We start from the raw sequence: 22,749 nt of genomic DNA, 5'->3' as shown, positions 1-22,749 counted from the left end.
TTGGAGTACATAAATGTTTTACACGGTTGGATTTATTACTCACGGATGTAAAGAGACCATGGCTGTGATGGGTATATTTTGAAATGGTCATCATATTAAAGTTTAAGCTTTCCAATTATATGTGTCATGATGTATTTCAGTGACTGGTGACATCGTACAGACACCGTGTCGACGCGTCTGAGACACGTGTTTGCTTAACAGTCTGATATTAAGGGGTTATTAAAGTTTGACTGACCTATCTGACTGTTTTGTTGACGTTCCTACTGTAGCGCCTTATTGTCCATTGTGCCTCATGTATGAAAAATATATGACAAAAGACTATTTTTTGGGGCTTAGAATCCTGTAAACTTTATAGTGCAGAAAATACGGTATATGAATTTCAGGTATTAACGCGGGGGTTGAAACATATTGACTAATTACCACGTTCGTATATTCCACCATATGACAATTTTACTCTCTAATTTGTCTGAGGTCGCAATAAAATTAAAACAAAATAAAATAATCTAAAGAAAAAAATGACAAAACCAATTATTATCATTTTTGAATTTATTTTATTTTGAAAAGTATGCTGAGGTTTCACTAAAAGTAATCTAAAAAATAAGTAATAATTGAATTTAAAAACTTAAAAATACATTTACCAAATTATCATTTTGTATTTTCCATTACATTGAAAAATATTCTCACAAAAAGTAAATAAAAAAAAATCTATATTATCTTGGAAAACTTTTCCTGTAATCATTATTTTTAATTGATCAACTCATTTTGATTCAGTGCATCTGTAGATTGACAAAATGATCAACAGACTACAGGAAACCATTCATCAAATTATAATTATTTAAAAGTTTATATTTTTTGATGCACTACAAAAAAAATTTCAAATCAAAAAATGTGGACGATATTTTAAACTGACAGAAAATCAGCCAAGACGCTTTTGATCCAAACTGAGACAGAAATGTCCTTCAAGAATTGAAAAGGCTTGACTTAATTGAATCGGTTTTCCTCGAACTTGTTAGCACAGCGTACTGTCATTAGTGTCAGATGCATCTTCACTAAGCCTTTAAAGACATTTATAAGTGTAGGTATTGTTACCCTGCCGAGTAAATTGACTTTATTGCTTGCTGACAAAGCCGAGAGGTGCGCTTTATCACAATGACAAAAGCCCGTCAGCAGACAGTAGCACCACAAAAAAGAGGGGGAAGGTGCGCCGTAAACGCCAAAATGCTTTGCATGTAAATCATTCCAGTTTCCTCGGCGTCATGTGAAAGTATGCGAGAGTGCACGAAGCATCCCAGGCATGTCGCTGCTACAGGAGGCCGCCGACGCCAGACCAAGCGGCGGCGCCATTGTCAATTTGTCCGGCCCACAAATGCACAAATGGGGAGGGGCCCGGTACAAAAAGGGGAGCGTAAGGAGTCCCCACAATAAAGGATGAAAGGAAAGCGAATATGATGTAAGATGGACAGAAGAGAGGAAAAACAATCCCAAAGGGGGGACGCAGGTGCCTGGGGGTGACGCTGGAGACAGAAGGGTGAGGAAGGGTGAGGAAAGGGGCGAGGCAGGAAGATGGATGAAGGAGACCCCTGCTGGGTGTCCGTCTCCCCCGCTTGTCCCAGACTCCTCTTCGCTCCTGTGGGCACAGTGGGGGAAAGCAAAGAAAAGACTTTTGGCTTCACATTTGCACAATATTAAACTCCTTGAACCACAACCGTGGGTTTTTCTCCAGGTTTCATATTTATTATTCTATTATTTTTAGGTGACATTTGTTCTTTTGAGTCTATGAAGAGCGGTACTAAACATACTCAAAGTGTACTAGACATAATTTAAAGTTTACTACTTTTTGAGAAAATCGCTGCAGCTACAAGTTTGTTTCACGTGTGCCACTTTGAGAGACCTCTAAAGGCGATATTGGCCAAATGTTACATTTACTCGATGTAGCATATGTATATACATTCTTTATTTGTCTTACTTTAGTTACTAATGTGTACAGCTAAGAAAGCTATGTGCAGCGTTAGTACACCCTTTTCATGACCAAATTCACTTTTTAAGGACTTTCAAGACGATTTTCTAATTTCTCCAGTACATTTAAAAGAACAAATCTGGTGTGAATGTCAGGACTAGAATGGAGACAGGATCCACTTGCGTGCGTTTCTTAGTTTTATTGGGAAGAAGGGTCGCGGGGAGCAGGTTGCTCAGACGCGGAAGTGGTATGTCCGTGGCGAGCGATGCCGGGAAAGGGGAGCAAAAATCGTGGTCGAGATCAGAAAAAGGGTCGGAGCCAGCAAACAGACGGGAGCCAGAACAGGAGAGAGTCAGGGTCGAAAAGCTTGCCTAGCGTAAGCTGAGGTTCACAGACGGACTGACAACCGGTGAAAGGAAGACGGGGGTTTAAAAAGTGACAGGGACCAATCAACATCCAAGGCAGTTGGCGCCAAAGGAGCAGGCTCAGGTGCCTTGCATCAGTAATCAGGACACTGAATCATGTAATTTGCAAAAATATCTGCAATTTACATATGTGAATTTAATCCTGCGTATGCATTTATCAAGACATATAATTTATAGATCATGAGTAAATTGCAAATATGGTTGTTTTTGAGACAAATCTCTCCTTATATAGGTTTTAGGTCAAAACGAGTTAAATATTGCTTCAATTTTCAATTGCAGAAATTCTTTCCATTACAATTCACCACTGGGAAACGCTACCTTAATTTTTTTGCATCGCCTATTGTATATGTCTACAATTGATTCATAATCCTTGCACCAATATACATTTTACAGTGCCCGGTTTAGGTGTAGCACGCACTTGTACTCTGGGCACGACCCGTAGGTGGCAAAGACGCCTTATAAGACAATCCCGTACAAACTCACGCCAGCTGCCGTTAAGCACGAGTGAAGAAGAACTTAAATGGCAAAGCAAAGCCACCGGAGAGCAGTGCCGCGACAATTTTAAGCGGAATTGTTGCGAAACATGCCAACAATTTCAAGCAATTGCAAACACTTCACACAGAATTCAAGCAATATTCAATCTTTGAAAACACAACAATAACATTTCAGAATTTTCAAGGATTTTAATCACAGGCCATATATTTGTTTTAGCCAAGGCATGTGTGACATTAAGTATTGGAGAACATTTTGATTCTCTCAAGAATATCATTGATTCAGAATCTCAATGGACTAGTTTTAGATTATGTCAGTAATTCCAGAAGTATGATATTCAGTGATCAACAAATAAATTAAACTATAAACCCAATTAGGGTCTGACTATCATCGCTGTTCTATTAAAAAATCCTCAGAATTTGCGAGCTATCTAAATTGTCCTAAAATGATTTATTCATGAGTTATTTAAAGAATAACCATTTTCAAAATTTGTCATTATTACATATAAAAAAGATCTTCGAAATTCATTTTTGCGTAATTTTTTTTCTACTTTCAATCACATGATTGTTTGTTATTTTCTATTCTTATTAAGAGGCAAAAATAAGAGGCAAAAAAAGAAATAAAAACGATCTACAGCAAAAAAATCCTATATCACTAAATTGTTTTTATTTTTTATTTTAAGTACAGTATAACTGTAGGTTTTGTTTTACTTGAAAATGTAGGTAAAAGTATTGTATTATGGAGGATAAGTTTTGCTGACTTAATAAAATTATTGAGTATTGTCATTTTACCCCCCTCAAAAATTATCTGACACTGATTTAAAGATATTACTCACATTTTTAAATAAAAATGTTCCTATTTCATACTCGTACTTGTCCTCTTTGGGTTAGATTCCAGATCAGATAAATGTTTAATTTCTGACAGCCTAATTTGCGCTGGAAAATTAATCCATTAAGTGCTCTAATTTGCTGGAAAATTAAAGCACTTAAGTGTTTCGGTATGCTGTCTGTTTTTGTCTCATGATGACACGTGGTCTCGTACATTGAATAAGAACTTACTTTTTCTACATGGAACATTTTTGTAATTATTAATTTATTCATTAGGCATCTCGAATGAAAACAAACACTTTCTGCTGAAGTTGGCAAACTAACAGACGACAAATTGCAAAAATAAAAGATGTGCCGCCTGCTCGCTCTACCAAAAGCGTATCGTTGCGTGTGATGTTTTTTCACTTTTATTTTTCCACGGGAGTTTCCAAAGCAGGCCCGCCCTCTCGTATATGCACCTTTAAAGAATGCGAAGAGCGCAGTGGTGGAAGCAAGCTGATTTGGCCGGTCTTTGATGCTCCCTCTAGTTAGCCATCTCCTGCTGAGCTCTGACATCCTGTCAGCATGAAAGCTCCTCTTATCCCCCGGGTTTGTCACTACATGACCACAAAATGTTGTTCATGTGCGTGTGAGGGGGGGGGGGGGGAGCTGGAGGCTGAATGGAAGATGTTTCCGACGAACTAAACAGAGTAAATAGACCAAAGGGGAAAGTCATCATTGGTCTGTATGATAGGATGCCAAGAGCGTGGGCCTGGTTGGAGTAAATTGCCTTGTGTACGCTTGTTAAATGCCGTGTTTCCGCAAATGGCGGTCGCGAGGAGCATTGGGACCAGAATGGAGTGATTGTCAACTGTAGATGAAGAGACGGAGCCTTTTAGCCTCCTAATACTGTATTTTCTGGTTATTTTTAGGCCGTTTTCTATTTAATGGCATACTTTAACTGCCATCTATAGTCATTGATGACACTAAATGTTTTGAGAAGGTAATGTTCAAATAGAAAGAGTTAAAAAGATTTTCGAAGTCATAATTAGCCAAGATAGACCCCATATAAATAGCAGACTAACCAATGAGTAGATGCAGACATATATTTAACACAAAACACTTCCTGTAAGTTAACATTTGCCATATTTAAGTTATTGTATCGAGAGCCCTACAAAATCACTTATTCGATTACAGAAGAAAGCTATTAGGATTCTGCATAACATTAGGTATAAAAAAAATACAAACAAATCCAACAATCCAAACGTTAAAGATATAGAGAAACTTAAATCCAAATTATTAGTATAAAAAGCAAGTAAGCACCTTCTCAAAATTAATATACAACAGTAGTTTCTCTACAAAGCACACTCATCATCTCAGGGGAATCAATAGGGAGTCTAATATTCTCGCACAACATCGAATAGCGGGCATCACGGCGGCGCAGTGGATAGCGCGTGTGCGGCACAGTTCTAGGGTCTTGGGAACCTCCTGTGTGGGTTCAAATCCAGCTACCTGACTTACTGTGTGGAGTTTGTATGTTCTCCCTGTGCTTGGGTTTCCTCCGGGCACTCCGATTTCCTCCCACACTCCAAAGACATGCATTTCAGGTGGGCCGGTCCAAATTGTCTCTAGGTGTGAATGAGCGAGCGTGTTGTCTGTCCCTGTGTGCCCTGAGATTGGCTGGCAACCAGTTTAGGGTGTCCCCTGCCCACTGCCCGATAAGGATAAGCAGTGCAGCTGATGAGATGAGAACATCGAATAGCCATTGTGCCACCCGAAAAGGTATTCATTTATGTAACGATTTAGATGATTATCATAAAAATGACCCTTTTTTACGCCAATTTAAAAAAACATATGTTAAACTTATTTTAGACAAATATAATAAAGAAGATTACGAGATGGGTATTACATGTTATAAAAGTCACAAAGTTTAAAATCTGTCATTTCTTTGTTTTCTAATTTCCCGTCATGGGGTTAAGTTTCTTCTACTTTTTTTTAATTTTGAATAGGTCTTCCCTGCAAGAAAAAAAAATGGAACATGGGTAGGCACCTAAAAGTTTTGACTTCAGCTTTCTCCCTTTGGGCTAAAGGTTAGATCGGGCCTAAAAAATCCAGCCCAGCCTGACACGGCTCTTGGGTCTATAATCCCAAACCCAGCCGAACCCAACCGATTATGTTGATTTAAGCGAGTCGGCCCAGAGTAAACCTAAACCTTTACTACGGCGCCGTGTGTACTTCAGGCCGAGTCCCTCAAATCAAGTGTGTACTTCGGAATACACCTTAATGAAAACTTCGGTGTCCAAGTGCACTTTTCGCCGTAGTGCAGTGAAATGAAAATGAACGAAAATGCACCGAAAAGAAAATCATAATCTACAGATTACTAAATGCAAATAGTAAAATATGCAGCAGAAAGAAAGTTTGTACAGCTTGAAAGCTAATTGCGAGAAGCGGAAATGACGTCTGACGTAAGCCACGTAGTGATGGAAAGAAGAAGCAACGCATCTTTTACTGTGACACCTAGGAAGAAAATTTCTTTGGATTTCGTGATTTGGAGTTAAACTGATGGTTAGGTAAGAATATTCTTTATGATATGCGTATCTAAATAATAACTGCAGCACCAAAGTGTGTTACTCAAGTAAAAGTACTGTTACCTCAGAAAAATATTACTATAGTCGAAGTAAAAAGCAGTCATCTAAAAAATTACTTGAGTAAAAGCAAGAGCATCTACGAAAGAAAAATCAAAAAATAACTAAAGCCCTAGAGAGGCACGGCCCAGCCTGGCCCGACTTAAAAATCGAGATTTAAAGCCTGGCCCCAAGATCTTACCTTTACTTTGGGCACATGTTTATGTTCGTGTGCAAAAGATGATGATTGATGCTGTATATTGTGCTGTGCCTAAATAAAAAGCCTCAAATGAGAAAACAAAAATGGGATTTACACCTGGATAAACCTATAGGTCCCAGTCGGCTTACAACCCGCTTCTCCATTGGCAGACATTACAGCTGGTTTTAAAAGACATTTTATGAATTTTAAAATAGTCTATTAGATTCTCTAGTAAAACAGGAAAACGGACTCCCACACACTCCTGAACACTTTTTTTTTTTAAATACACAAACGCAATATGTTTAAATGCATAATCATATTTTTTTTTTTGCTTACCTCATGTTACATACCAGTAAATCCATCCATTTTCGTCATGGAATCAAACCCAAAAAGGATTGGAGTAGTGTACACGGATCACTTGCCGGGCAAAAAAAGCAAAAAAAAATAAATAGTAATCTATTACATTTCAAATGACAGAGAACGTTTTGATACGTAATAAAGTTAGACAGTGTTTACTGGCAGCAGTGATCAAGTAAAGTACCATTGTTTTCTCCAGGGTGAAGCAGTATCTATAGTGTACAGAATAATTCAGTAAAGATACATCCAGTTATTATGTAATCAATAATAATGATTATAGTCAATAAACATCAGCACAATTATTGTCCTGCAAAATATTTGAAAGTAAAAAAAGGCCTGCTTATAGTAGAGTCCAAAAGCGAAACCCACAAATAGATGAAAAAAATGAAAATTTAGTCTGGTGCATCTAAGAAGTAAGCATACTTACACGGCAACATGCATGAGCTGACTGAGGACGCCATCATGATTTTAAGCCAGTAACCTACACTCCTTTAAGGTTGTTGAATTTGTATTTATCATAAGCTTGGGTCTGGATGAACAGAGAGAAAACATTTCAATCAATCAATCAAATATCGCTTCACCTTTGTTTGTTTGGATCTGGTTCGATTCTACGCAAACTGTGAGCTTCTAATGAGCAATAATTCTTTTTTCTCGCCCCGGCTAAAAGGAGAAGACGGCCAGCGTCAGCGGTCTCGCTTTTCCCGACGGCCCGTTGCGGAGATTAAACAAACATTGGTAATTACCCCTGAGATCGGGTTCTGTTTTGACTGTTTGTCATCCGTGTGCCGCCTGACGTGTTTTTGATGTGCAGTCGGATGGCAACCCGGCTCCTTGTCCACTCTTCACATCTCAGCTTCGTGCGGAGAGACGGCAAACCACCGGCTGTGCAGGAAACACACACACATACACTATTAAATTAAGCAGCACTTTTAGGATCAAGAACACATTTGCTTTACTGTGGTCGCCCATTGACTGATTCAGACACAAAGCAGTGTTTTATGGGTTTGTAAAAAAGAAATAAAAAAATAAAAAGCCATTAATATGCTTGCATGCAACATGCACATAAACGCCTCGATCAAAGAAACAACTGAATAAGTTTGTGATCATTCGATGCAATTATTTCATTATAATAAAAAGTTCCAAGTGGAAAAAAGTCATCAAATTTTACACCCCCGCCGTGGACGGCGTGCCCGGCCAGTAAAACCAAACAAATCGCATCCAGACGCAGACAACAACAAATTCTTCTGTGGCACATTTCTTTGCTTGGGTTTCTCACGGAGAATCTAGACAGTTTTTCACAACTTTGAAAGTCATGTCATACAGTTGATTTTGTTCCAATGTAAGATGTTAAATTTCAAATGTTACTGAAAAAAAATTGAAGTAGTCAATACCGAGCTCAGCTGCAATGTAAACATTACTTGAAAAATTTAAAGTATTTATTCAGGCCCACAAAGATGTCTGACAAAAAAATAACCCATTTTCATACCTGTCAAGCTCCAGGGCTCCATGCCCTTACAAACTGTCGTATTTTCCTTTACATAATACAAAAAAAATCTTACACCATATTTTTTTTTCAAACGTGTTTATTTATGTAGTTTCACATGTTATATTGTACATGTGTTTCATTATATCATTCTGTACATATTCTTAATAGAAAAAAATAAAAAATAAAATAAAATTAAAAAAATCTTGTTATCAGCGTAACTAAAATATCCATTAACAACACTTTAAATCTAAATATGTAAATAAAGATATTTTTGTAGGAAAAAATTAGATGGCATTTCTATTTTGAAAACCAAACCACATTATCAAACAAAATCTTCCCCCCTCGCGTGAACCTGCATTCTGCTGCGCTTCCGACAATAGCTTTACTGTTTTAATAAGCTGATTATATAGAAGCGCAGCAGAATGCGCGTTCACGCGAGGGGGAAGGATTTTGCAGGGGAGTCGAAATTGGGTACTACAGCAGCAGACGCATGCGCACAGTAGCATCAAACGCTCGCTTCGTTTGCAATTTAAAAAACGATGCCGAGATAGAGGCTACCGCGGCGAACTCGTTTGACTTGATTGATTTGCCGTTTCGTGATAGTCGAGGTTTACCGGATGGTACCCAAAGTTGACAAATTTGCGTTTTTCCGTACAGATATTCTTGTACGTCGTACACGTCTTAAAATGCATAATAAACGTAGTTTGTGCGGCAAAAACGCACAGGTTGACAGGTATGCATTTTGGGTCAAGAGGTGACCAATTCACTAGGTGGGTTAATGTGCCCAAAAAATGAGATTATTTTACACTGAACAATTCTCCCCATATAGAGTACTTTTCAAAACATTTATAAATAAAAATACTGAGTTCAGCTGCAAGGTGAACCTTAGTTGACAAAATGAAACTATTTATTCAGCCCCACACACAGTCTAGAAAAAAATTAACCCATTTTGGGTCAAAAGGTTACCGATCGACTACGTGGGATATTATCACCAAAAATACGGTTGTCTTTTAGGAAACGAGGCTCCCCATATAGGGTATTTCCAAACAATAAAGAAAATACTGAGCTCCATTGCATACGTTAGTTGACAAAATGTAACTATTTGTTCAGCCGCACACACTGTTTGGACAAAAATGACCATTTTTTGCCCGACTCACTACTTGGGTTAATATGACCGAAATTTGGATAGTTTTACACAAAATATTCCTTCCCACATCGAGTACCGGTAAGTTAAACAAAATACAATAAACAAAATTACAGGGTTGAGCTGCAATGCAAACCTTTGTTGACAGTATTACCATTTATTCTGCTTCACACACAATCTGTTTGTTTGATACAAAGCAATCAACGCCATAAATAATTTTTTTAATAATTTAACTGAAAACATTTTGAATTATTTCCAAAATATTGGGTCATTTGATCGAAACAGCCCTAAAAATTGTAATATTTGGTTTTACAAACCAAACATTGGGTCGGTAAAATCATTAATAATTAGGCCATTTTAAATCACTCAAAAGGTTACTGTTTGTTTAAATTTTAACAACATATAAAATCAGGGTTTATTGTGCAAAACAAGCCCCCTTCAAACTTTTATTTTTCCTTTGAGACAACCCAACGAGTTGGGTTGCTTTGTAGAAAAAATACCTTGAAATTTAGTTTAGTTTTTGGGCATTTTTTTTTTTACACAATCTAGGTTTTTATCTACAGTATATTGTTTACCTTTATGTTGACAACATCCAAACAATGTTTAAAATCCGTTTTTCTAATATTCAGTCTAAAACCAGGTAGGCGCCTTGCATGGCTGATCCTGCTGTCGGTGTGTGAGTGTGTGTGTGTGTGTGAATGGGTGAAATATAGTGTGACATATATTGAAAAGTGCTTCGGGAGGTCTTCAGTTACTTGAAAAGCACTATATAAATTTAGATTATTTACCATTTATTTACCATTTAATGGTTCCAATTTCGATTTTATTTCTAAGGACTCTGTGACTGGCTGACAAATTTTGACCGCGCCGATTTCAAAGTGAGTCCTGACAAGATCCGATGGTGCTACCGCTGACCTTTGTCATCAAGTTCCCATCAAAGCTTTCAGTAGCTGACCCAACCAAAGCGAAGCAAGGTTAATGCCTGTAGCTACCTTCAGTCTGCTTCTCATTTTCAACCTGCCGGATCATCTCTCCCCGTTTAAAGATCTCTGTCAGAAAACAAAGTCTCTTTTTTTCCAACCTCCCCGCAAGTCATTTTGACATGTCTATTACTTTGGATTTACTGTTATTAGCGTGATTGCCACAATAAATCCAGCTTCCCCATTCAGACCCTAGGTTGCCTGACAGGGAAAAAATGGAAATATTTTTGCTCTCTGTCAGTTAAAAGCCAAACTGAAGAACCTTTGGCGTCTTTGTGCTCAGATCTGACAATTTAATTCAGGCAGGATTAGTCAAATCCCGCGCAAATTCATTATGTTGTTTACTCTTTTGAGGATCGCTTATCTAGCAGCCAACTGGAGAAGGGCTCAACCTCTAAATGAGGTATAATGACAAGCCACGGGCAAGGCGAAGACTCATAAAGCCGGCTGACAAGGGCACGAGGAATGTTATGAAACTTTGCGGCCTCTCTTGTGTCTGGTGCCAGAGCACATGTGGAACCCCTAAAAGCTTGTGTATCTGGCCCCGGTGAATCACCCCCTCCAACCAGTCGCGCCGGGGTATCAGGATGCAGCCTGGACTCAAGTTAAAAGGCCCCCAAAGAGCAATTTTGTATACACGCGAGCTCTCTCGTGCACACCTTAAGACAAAAATAGGACAGGAAGATCAGTCAAAACCTAAATTAGGGGTGTCTTAATGTTTTCCTTAGAAGGAAGCATGGAGAAAAACAGTATGATTTATTTTGTTTATAATAATGGCAAAATTGATTTTTTTTTTTCAAGAGCTATAAAATACTATAAATACTATAAATTAAGATAATACATTATAGCTTTCGATGTAACGGTAAAGTAATTCTGGGAGAGTCTGTAAGCTAGGGACACACTAAAAAAGATCCACTTGCTTACTCGAGCTATACAAAAGTGCAGTAAATTAGATTTTTAAAATACAGTAATACCTTTACAAAAGTGAAAGAAAACATTTTTTGTTTATTAGCTTCATGCAATTTACCAGTAATTAATTTTTTTCCCAATCTATACAGAGCGGCCGATACAGTTTTTGACATAGCATTCATGAATGAATGATTAAAAAAAATCCAGAAATAGTTAAATAATGTTTAATGCTACAATTCTTTTAATAATTTCTGAATGGATTTTTGGTCCATGAAATACTTTCCATTTTATTGTATTCCCTGCAAAATTTAAAACAATGATTCATATAATGGATAATCTGTCTATAAGCATATAAACCAGATAATTGGATTGTAGTTTCTCACATTTTCTAGAAACTCAAGGAAAAATGTGTTCAAAAAATATTTTATTAATAACTGAGTTTATCTGTTAAAGTGAATATGAAAGCCTATAGGGTGGTTTCTAGTTTAGCTCAATTTCCTGTAAAATGAATAAATAATATTAATGTGATTGTTTTTTTTTGTTGCCCAAATAAGTCTATGAAGCCCATGAATTGGATTTGAGTTGGATGTATTCCCTGTAAAATCAATATATAAAACATATATGAATTGTTTAAAATATAAAAACAAAGTGTAAAAAAAATTATAAATCCAGAAAAATACGAACATAAAAATAGATAATGAAAAGAATTAAATAGATTCATGGTTGAGTAGATTTTCAGTCAATAAAACTGGATTTTAGTTTGTTGTATTACCTTTAAACTAAATATATTAATAAATAAATGGATAGAATTGTTGATTTAGGTCTCACTACATACGTTGGCCTGGAGAGGGATAGGCGCCACCAGGATGTACTTGCCCAAGACACACCACAGAAAATGCTGCCGGTACGACCCTAGTGGTTAAGAGATCCAACCAACCAATTAACATGTAGTGTAAACATATCAGATATCAAACCTTTACAAAAAGAATATTATTATTTGTGACGTGGGGTGGGCCACAAAAAAACAAAGCAGCTTGCAAGAGACCCTCGAACTGTCGTATGGACAGCCCTTGCCTGAACAATGTATTGTCACATTTAGTGATGTGTGTATAACCTCGTACCTTTATTCCATTAAAAATAATTGCAAAAATAGAAAAGGCTGCAAAATGGATAAGAAAACGAAGCTGGCTCCTCAACTAATTACCGTGAAGTGACAAGGGAGCCGAGTCGAGACCCCAACCCATATTAAAGTGACCCGGGCTGCTCCAGACACAACAAGCTCTAAACGCCACTGTCTCCACTGTGGAATGGGCCTCTTAGACAGCCTTGAAAATTACACTGGTAGGCCCGCGGAATAGTATGGCTTTCTGTCATTATACTCGTCCAAAATATCTGCATTTCAACAAAGTTAAAAAAAACAAAACAAATAACATCTCTTGTCCACATGTCAGACTTCAATGATTAATGCTACCTAGCAGCCACTGCAATTGTTTTTAATGAACTCTAATTAGTACAGGACCACGCTTGACTATACGCTAATTAGGTTTATGTAACCATAGCATTACACTTTCTTCTGCTATGTAATTATGTTTAATTATGTTATAAAGCAGTTGCGATTTTTAATTAAAGGCTATTAAATGTCAGTAGTTGTGGGAACTTGTTGTGCACTTGTATGGGAAAATGCAGAACGCACAAAAAATATTTGCATTAGCATTTAAGTCTCGAATGTTGATTTTAAGTCAATACAAACTAATACATCCAATATATCCAACATATTATCATTATTACTAATACAACACTAAGAATTTATTTGAAAGAAAAAAAAGGAAGGACTCCACTATTAATGTCTACAAATGACAAGCTAACATAAATGCTTAAAAGACAAACAAACAAAAAAACAAGCAAAAACCTTTGGAATATCACCCCTGTTATGTGAAAAACATCATATCTTCATTATTTGCTTTTTATCTAAGGGATTTGTTGGCATTGATTCAAATTGAAATCCTCTAAAACGGCCAAAAAAAGATTATGTTAAAATTCTATAAATGCAAAAAAATATGAAAAATTAAAATACAAACGCACAAACATAGAGACACACGTTTTTTACCTGATAGATAGATAGATAGATAGATAGATAGATAGATACTTTATTCATCCCCGAAGGGAAATTCACTTTTCCAGCAGCATCCCTAAGCTGAGAACAATCGAAAATAACTGAGAACAATCGAAAATAACACGGGAGCTGCTGGAGTGGCTGCCATTCGTGACGGCGCCGGAGAAACGATTCAATTTGAATCATGTACAAACAAACAAACAATTGAATCATGTACAAGAAACGATTCAATCTGAATCATGTACAAACAAACAAACAATTGAATCATGTACAACAAACAAACAAAATATTTATGTTTCAATAAGTGGAGTGTTAATAAAATGGGGGGAAAATAATTAGCGATTGTATACAGACAGTATCTATAATACTTTTTAAGACAACACTAAGAGTGAAAACCTGAATTAAATATTTGCAGCAGTTTTCCCTGAAAAGAAGTAAATCAATAAATAGTTCATAATTTACGGGTAACTCTCCTGTCATCCCCAATTTAAGGACCATCTTTGTACTTTTTTATACATTTTACGTAGAAATGTAAAAAACAAAAAACAAAAAAAAAACATTTCCTTTGTTCTTCTGTTTGGACTAATCTAGGAAAATTCACAGTATTTAAAGTTAAATAAAATATTGTTTAGGGGATTTTTACTGGATTTTAAGAACACCAGGAGTGTTTTAAGAGATATTAAAATCCCCCAAATCATACAAAGAAACAAGCAAAATGTTCGACTGTTATTTTTTTCAGTGTAAAGATATAATTAAATACAAAAAAATGAAATGAAATATGCAAAGTTTTCTCCAAACATTTTTTACAGTGCAAAGACATACTAAAATCTCCCAAATTATACGAAGAAATAAGCATCATTTTCTGCCAGTCATTTTTAGTGCAAAGATATAGTAAAAGCTAAAAATCTCAATGAAAAGCAAGCTAACTTTTCTGGCAATATTTTTTATCAATTCAAAAATACCTTAAAATAAAACAAGTTATACTAAGAAATAAGCAACATTTTCTGCCAATATTTTCCCAGTGCAAAATTGGGTTTAAAACGGCTGGTAACGTAAGTAAATTTGTCTCCACCAACAAAGTAAATATTTAAGGCATTAAAATAAAAATAATGAAGTTCATGATTGAAATCAGCTGTTTTGCCAATTTTCACAAAAGTGTAAATATTGGTTGGTTGGCTAGGCTTGGATTCCTTAAGCACGAGGGTCGTAGGGGCACCATTTCCTGTGGTGTGTCTTAGACAATTACAGCTTGGTGGCGCAGATCTAAAAAAATGATTACTCTTCAAATAACTCTTTGATAAACTACTGATCTACAATATAGATGATGAACAAACAAATCAAATTCTGAAGGTAAGTTTCTTTCACAAGACGGCAACAATTTATATAATTGCCGTGCAACAGTAGTGACAGTACAGTGAAAATATTTGAGGTATTATTAGCTTAGTTTAGCCTAGCTTACTATCGGGGTAACAGCGCTGCGATGGCTCCAGAGTGGGCGTAGTCGGCACACAACACAACTGGGGCCCCTGCAGCTCCCTGCAATCAACCTTTAGTGAAGCTGTCACTCAGCTGGATTCCCACAGAGACCCGGAGTGAACATCAAGGAGCTGGGGCCCCCGGGCGAGGCCTCGGAGCCGCTTGGCCCTCACGCGCTCCATGCAGTTATCTGTTAAGACTTTAATAACAGTGTCGCTCGGGCTCCGAGAGCTTTTCTGACACTCTGATGGTTGGATGGCGCCACGTGATGTAACACGGGACACGTGGGGAGGATGCTTTGGAATGTCACATCAAAGACACACACTTTGTGACCTTAATGTGACCCAACCTTTTATGTTGTGTATCATTGAAATCCAGTTGGGGTTATTAAAATGAATATATCATTAGTGAACTAGTTGATGGTTCTAGATCAGGGTGTGCAATTTTGAACAAGAGCCTGCAGACCACTCCCAATTTTTCTTAAAATGATTTGTGAATAAATTTAAATGCAAAAATCTACATGGATATGTCCTATTTGGCGCCACGTGATGTAATGAGGGACACATAAGGACAAGAGGAAGGACGCTTTGGATGTCACATAAGACGCAAAGATTGTGACCCTATTGTGACCCAACTTTTTTGTTGTGCGTCTTTGAAATCCATTGGGAGTTATTAAAATAAATATATCATTAGCAGACCTGTTGATGGTTCTAGAACAGGGATCAAATAGCCTGGTCATCCTGGAAGGGGGATTACCTCATGAGTGGTCCCTTCTCAAGGTTTCTTTATTTTCCTCATTTTGAGGTTTTTGAGTTTTTCCTTGCCCTTATGTAGGTTTTAGATGAGGGGATGGTGTCATAATAGCCTGTGGTTTGCAAATCATCGTGGTCTGTGCAGCCTTTTGAGACACTTTGTGATTAAGAGCTATACAAATAAACATGAATTGACTTGAATCAAACAATTTTTGTAAGCTGCTTTTTTGTTACTGACGAGCGTAAAGGGCTACTTGTTTGATGTACTTTTATGTGATGTTTTCATAAACATCAGAATGATTTTGAAAAACGGATAAAAACTCACTTTTTCCGGGATCGTAACTTTTGTATGTTTATTTTACGCAAACTTAATGTACATATCAGGCGGGTACAAACCAGGCACGGACAAAGAAAAATTACTTACAATGACAATTTCTAAATAAAAAACATTGTTATTGGTTGGTTGGATCCCTTAACAACTTGGGTCGTAAGGGCACCATTTCCTGTCGTGTATCTTGGGCAAGTACATCATGGTGGCGCCCATTGTCAGGTTTTTAATGTAAATCTCTTGAATTTCTGTCTCAAGGTAATTAGCTTGTTTTTATATTACTAAATATAAAAAATGTTTCTCATACACACACACACACACACATAAAGTAACGTTTCAACAATGAGTGTAATTATATCTCTTGTACGTTTATCAATCTTGTATTCTTTTATTTTGAAGTCATGTTCTTGTGTGTACTGATTTCTCTGACACAAAATAAACCACTCCCTCTCTCTGTTTGGACTACATCCAGGACGGACGTGAGTTCTTTTCTGCCATCATGTAGAATTAAACTATATACATGTATTTTATCTGTGCAAATATAGCCACCAAAATAGTCTTAATAATGTCGATCTCTGACACCCATCCCTCTCTAGGCCAACATATGTTTCCACCCGGTCTCGAACCAGGCACCTTTTGCGTGCTGATAACTGCACTATGGATGTTAATACCAGTTTTATTAATTAAAAGTAGAGTCAAAACAGGCTCAGTCAACAACTTAAACATCTGCATTTGAGTTACTAACATTTACACCGTAAATTTTGAAATACAAGCTGCTACTTTTACCACATTTGAAGAACTGCAGCTTTAAATACTGTACATCCTATTCTTTTTTTTTCTTTTTTTATGGCGGTAAAAAAGAATTGCCCAGCAAGAGATGATAAATATGTGCTTTGTTAGGTCATTTAAGGCACTAGCAACTTTTGGTTAAATGCCATATATCCTCGATGCTATTTAAAAAAATGGTAATTTTAATTTTGGGGGTACTTATTTACCTTATTTTTATTTATCCATAAAACAAGTTTCAAACTAGAATAAGATAAATAAAATATGTATATAAATACAAAAAGTATTTATGTTGTCATTACTACCACATTGGTGACCCGTGTTTTAGAGTACAGAGAGTACAGACTACAATTTTTTTCCCCTTCCCTTACCATTTATGAAACTATTACAATAAAAAAAATAAAAAATAAAAAAAACAAGGTTCCTTAGAAGAATGTTGTCAAACTTTGTTGCAAATATTCACGTCATAAAAATGAGTACTGAGGCATAACAATTAATTGAGTGTACTTCTGGCTGCAACCACAAGAAGCGCTGTTTATTCTAAATCACATAGAACTGGTTGAAGTCTAAAAAACATAATCGATGTCGATTTAAACAATTAAGCAATTACCTTTTAAAAAAAATGACGATAACTACGTAAAAGTTTTATGTAACTTTCTTGAAAGTTGTTTTTTCTTTTTTTCTTTTTACATTGACGTGCTGGGCTTTTACTTTTTCTTGGAAAACATCGCAACACAATTACCAAGTAGAGGAAAACACTCATTTAAATATTACTTTAATGAACCCAAACAAAATTAGAAAAGTGTGAGAAGTTTTTGCATACTGCTAGAAAGCAATAAAAAGAACAGTTTCGCAATGACAGCCAAATGGTATTTGTTGGCCTGATTAAGTTCATTTTCTTTACTGCGAATCCAGCACGGAAATTTTCATCTGCTTCGAACAACTTCGTCATGGAATCACTGACTGGCTTCCTTAATTGTCCGAAACTCCTGCGTAGAAAAAAAATTTGCTCAGTTAAATTATTATTTTTATTTTAATAACTATTTTTCTTACTCATGATTTTTAAAAAACTCTTCTTCTGTGGGGCCGTTTTTATTATTATTGTTTGCCTTTATGAATTTTTTATAATGTAAACATTGTTTAAAGCCAAAAAAGTGAGTTGTGTTTATTTTCACATGACAGCTATGATAGAAGGGTAACCAGGGAGCTTGATAGCTAGCTATAAAAGTAAAAAGTTAGATGGATAAAATAGCTAGAAAGATGGAAATGTAGCAAGATACCTAGCTAAAAATAAGTTCAAAAAAACATAAAAAGGTTGCTTGCTAACTAGCAAGAAAGTTAAAGACGGTAAAAAGATTGTTGGCTAGCTAGAGAGCTAAAAATGTAACTCGATAAGTAGATTAAACAATAACAAGGTTGTTAGATAGCAGGAAGGGTAAAACAAACATTAAAAGGTTGCTTGGAAGCTAGAAAGGTAAAAAGGCAGCTAGCTAAAAAGGTCAGATGTTGATAGGTAAGCAGAAAGAAAAGGTAGAACACGTAAAATGGTTGGTTTCTAAGAGGATCAACAAATAAAAGTAAAAGGTTTCCATCAAGCTAGAAAGGAAAAAAACGAGGATAGCTAGCTAACTACAAAGGTAAAAATGGTTTATAGATAAGTAGATCGAAAGGTAAAAAAAAACAACCTAAAAATGCTGCTAGATAACTAGAAAGGATGATAATTTGACGGTTAAATATAGCAGAAAAAGGCAGATCGTAAGTTCATGACGATCGCTATTTTCTTTTATTTTCCAAGAGCTGAACAAAGATTTTTATTTTATTGTCAGGCGAGTGCAACCCTGATCGCTAAAATACCTTCATAAATGAGTCTCCATTTACACTGAATCTACATATTAATGACTTGTTCTTTTTTTCGTATTGTTTTGGTACCTTTTTGTTTTTTGGTACTCTTTTACACAAAAAAACTGAACCCAAAAAGTGTTGGGCGCTGCCATTTGTGGTTTGTTCCAACAAGTTTTAATTTACACGTCAAATCTTTTTGATTATCTTAATTATGAGCGTTTAACGAAGAAGCTAACTTTGAGGATTGATTGACGAGTCACTTCCTTGTTGGCAAGTTTATTCGTTGCGATTAAAATTAAGTGATGTGACACGAAAGAGTCATCATTCCTTATGAACATAAGGAATCATAGTAGCACCTGCTAAGCAGCAGGAGAAACTGAAATACAGTAAAGTAGACCCTCCAGATATGACATTAATCCCTGTTGAAGTGGGGATCACAAAGTGAAATTGCTGTATAGCGGAGGATAATAACCTATGGTAATTAGTTAATGCCATTTGAACCCCCGGTATCCCACAAAAAACATGTATACAAAAAAACAGTATGTAGTATGTTCTACTTATTCGTTATATACATGCACATGATTAAATATTCTAAATAAATATGCATGCTATGAAAAAAAATGAAATTTAATTTACCTATAGGTTGACATGACTTGAGCTGGTATGGTAGAGTTAGTGGATGGCTGCAAAGTGGGGAGGAGACAGACGATTTAACTTAAAATGATCATCGATTTGGTTGCAGCTATGCAATTTAGCAAGGGTAACAATTTGGGAGCCTTCTTTGTATTGCTTTATAATGCGAGGATCGTTTTCATGGTCAGCATGTTTCTGGTTCTCACTTCAGCATCACTGTCTAGGACGCATACCGGGTAAATACTGTCCAAAAAATACAATACTAACACTACACACTAACTCGCTGTTTGACAAACCACACGATTCCATACTCTGAGCCAATTGCTTTCCCTTTTAATGGCTACAATTCCCCTTATTTAGCGATAACAAACCATACATAAAACCCGACACCAATTGACTCACAGCAAAACAGACAATGTAGAATACCACGACAATAATAGCGAGCTACAATCTTATCTTCTACCAGTGATCGAGACCATACGGATTAGAGCTGAAATGGGCAAGACGAGATCAGTTGAACACACACACACACACACACACACACACACACACACACACAAAAAAAGATTAAAAAAATGAAATATTTTCTTGGACCAAAGTTGATGTATGGCATACACAATTGGAAATGTTCAAAATACGTTAACAATACTGTACGTGGAAAACGTATAAGTTGACAAGTATTAGATTCAGAACTAAATTAAGAAATAAAAGGCATTGTGGGAGGGAGTTCAGCCAATAGCATGTCAGCATTTTCAGTATTCAGTGACGGAAACCAATTGCATACCAGCATTATAGATGACGTCGACCAATAGTAGACAGCCATCTTAGAGATGCAACTGTCATATACGTAAATACACCAAAGTTAGACGAATTTTGGGCACAAAAAAATAATTTGTTGTTGATGATTGATAGTAGCAAACAATTTGAAAAGGTAAAAATGTAGATAGATAGAAAAGTGGATAAGAGTTAGATAGCTAGAAAAGTATATAACTGATAGATAGCCAACAATAAATAAAGTTAATGTAAATAGCTAAAAAGCTAAAAGCATGTGCATATCTTAGCTAGTACACTAGACATAAATAGATAAGTAGAAATATAGAAAGCAAGGTGCCTAACAAGTAATGTAAATAGTTAACCAATTAGATAGTTAAGAATTGCTGTAGCTAGCTTGAAAGGTAAAAAGGTTGCTAGCTAGCTTAAAATGTAAAAACGTATCTGACTCGCTAGCTTAAACGTAAAAAAAAAAACGGTAGCTATATAGCTAGCTATGAGGTAAAAAGAGTAGCTAAGTAGCTAACTAAAAGGTGAAAATGTTGCTAGCTCGTGAGCTATGAAGGCCAAATTTGGTAGCTAAATAGCTAGCTGTAAAGGTAAAAGTGGTAGCTAGATATGCCTGAACGGTGGGTATGTTGCTAGATACCTAGCTAGGAAGGTGAAAGAGTTGCTAGCTACCAAATAACTTATCTAGCTTGCTAGCTAGAACGGCTAACACGGTAGCTACATAACTAGCTATAAAGGTAAAACTATCAGCTCAATAGCTAGCTAAAAGGTAAAAATGTAAGTATCTCGCTAGCTTTAACGGCTAAGATCGGTAGCTGGATAACTAGCTGTAAAGGTAAAAGCAGTAACTAGAAAATTAGCAAGAATGGTGAAAGGGTTGCCACCTAAAAAGAGTAACAACATAGCTAGCTCGTTAGCTAAAACAGCTAAAAACGGTGGGTACATAGCTTGCTATAAAGGTAAAATCAGTAGCTAAATAGTTAGCTACAAGGTGAAAATGTAGCTAGCTCATTAGCTATAAAGGCTAAAATCGATAGCTAGACAGCTAGCCGAAAAGGTAAAAGCTGTAGCTTGATATAGCTGAAAGGTGAATATGTAGCTAGATAGCTAGCTAGAAAAGTGAAATGGTTACTAGTTACTTAAAAGGGTAACAACGTAGCTGGGTCGCTGGCTAGAACGGCTAAAACGGCAGCAAGATAGCTAGCCGTACAGTTAAAAGCGTTAGCTAGATATAGCTAGCATTAAAGGTAAAAGTGGTTGCTATAAATCGCTGAATGGTGAATATGTAGCTAGATAAATATCTAGAAAGGTGAAAGGGTTGCTCGCTACCTAAAAAGAGTAACAACTTAGTTAGTTCGCTGGCTAGAACGGCTCAAACGGTAGCTGGATAGCTAGCTAGCTATAAAGGTAAAAAGCTTGCCAGCTAGCTTAAAACGTAAATATGTCTCTAACTCGCTAGCGTAAACGGCTATATTGTTAGCTAAAACGGCTAAAATCGTTAGCTACATAGCTAGCAAGAAAGGTAAAACAGTGGCCAGATAGCGAGCTAGAAATGTATAAAATATACATTTATAGCTTCCTTGCAAGGCAAAGGGTTAAAAAAAAACAATATTGAATAAAATATTAGGATTTTTATTTTTATAAGAGTTAAAGAGTAGCAAGCACTCACTGCCATTCTGCCGTGGACTTTGAGGTGCATTTAAAGACTGTTCTCACAGTAGGGAAAACTCATTTTTAAACGTGTTGTTTCTTTTTGTTGTTGTAAAATACTAACTATCTAGACGTTATCTGTTTGTGGTGAAAGTTAAACGTTTTTGTGAACAGAGGTACGATGAAAAACGCTTGTTTGATTCAATATCAAATCTGGCAACTTTTTATTTGTGATCTGTGATAACACACAGTTAATATGTGTATAGATAGAAATCCAATTTAACGTTAACTAACCATACGCAATATATTGAATATATGTATTTGTCCCTACACAATTTTTGTTTTGTACATATCTTTATCATGATATCATTAGTAAAAAACATTTTCAATTGATGTGGTCGATCCAACATGGTAGTTCTTCCCCTCATTTAGATCAACAAACACCACAAATCTTAGCAAGATGCAAACAGAACTCCGTGTTATTTATGAAATGATCACAACAAATATATTATTTGCTTCATTTTTCGAGCTCAACGCCTCTGCAAATCACAAAAAGATGACAGAGTTCCCAGATTAATATTTTCGAGTGGCTTTTAATTTAACACAATCACCATAAAGGCACTTTTTCCCCCTTTATTCCATGGAATGAAGAGCCTGGGTGAGGCAAATCAAAACCTCATGACAATACAATGATTCATTAGCACATGATTCATTTTGTGGATTATATAAAAGGTTTGAATTAATTTCGATTTTATCTTCTTTTTTTTGTATAGCTGTAAATATTTTGATTAATGTTTCCTGTGTTTTTATAATGTGTTTCCCGATTAGCTTCTTTTTTTTACATACAAATGAAAAGTTTATGGAAGTGTATTTAATAGTTTATCTGTGTTTGCGCTGGGAAGTACATATTCTTAATTGACAATTTCTTGTGTTTTGGAAAATTTGCGAGCATAATGTTACATTGTTTTGGGTGATATATTGATTAAAGGGAACCCCTAAAACCTGTCTTT

General features: G+C 36.1%; 1 long non-coding RNA gene across 3 annotated transcripts; it reads right to left on the bottom strand.

The window, feature by feature from the left end:
* Positions 1-846: 846 nt before the first annotated feature.
* Positions 847-21,787, bottom strand: LOC148363849 (uncharacterized). Of its 3 annotated transcripts, XR_015850699.1 has the most exons (5): positions 21,759-21,787; positions 7,604-7,742; positions 7,288-7,389; positions 6,840-6,920; positions 847-1,627 (listed from the first exon to the last, which is right to left on the bottom strand). It is a non-coding gene; the product is annotated as an uncharacterized LOC148363849 (long non-coding RNA). The 3 variants fall into 3 exon arrangements; XR_015850698.1 differs by lacking the exon at positions 7,288-7,389; XR_015850700.1 differs by lacking the exons at positions 7,288-7,389; positions 21,759-21,787 and adding an exon at positions 19,313-19,457.
* Between the last annotated feature and the right edge of the window lie 962 nt (positions 21,788-22,749).

This window comes from Urocampus carinirostris, chromosome 6 (genome assembly GCF_059441175.1).
Source record: "Urocampus carinirostris isolate Australia breed hairy pipefish chromosome 6, RoL_Ucar_1.0, whole genome shotgun sequence".
Taxonomy (NCBI): domain Eukaryota; kingdom Metazoa; phylum Chordata; class Actinopteri; order Syngnathiformes; family Syngnathidae; genus Urocampus; species Urocampus carinirostris.
Note: the sequence above shows the minus strand (reverse complement) of the source record. Positions and strands in the feature narration are given on the sequence as shown.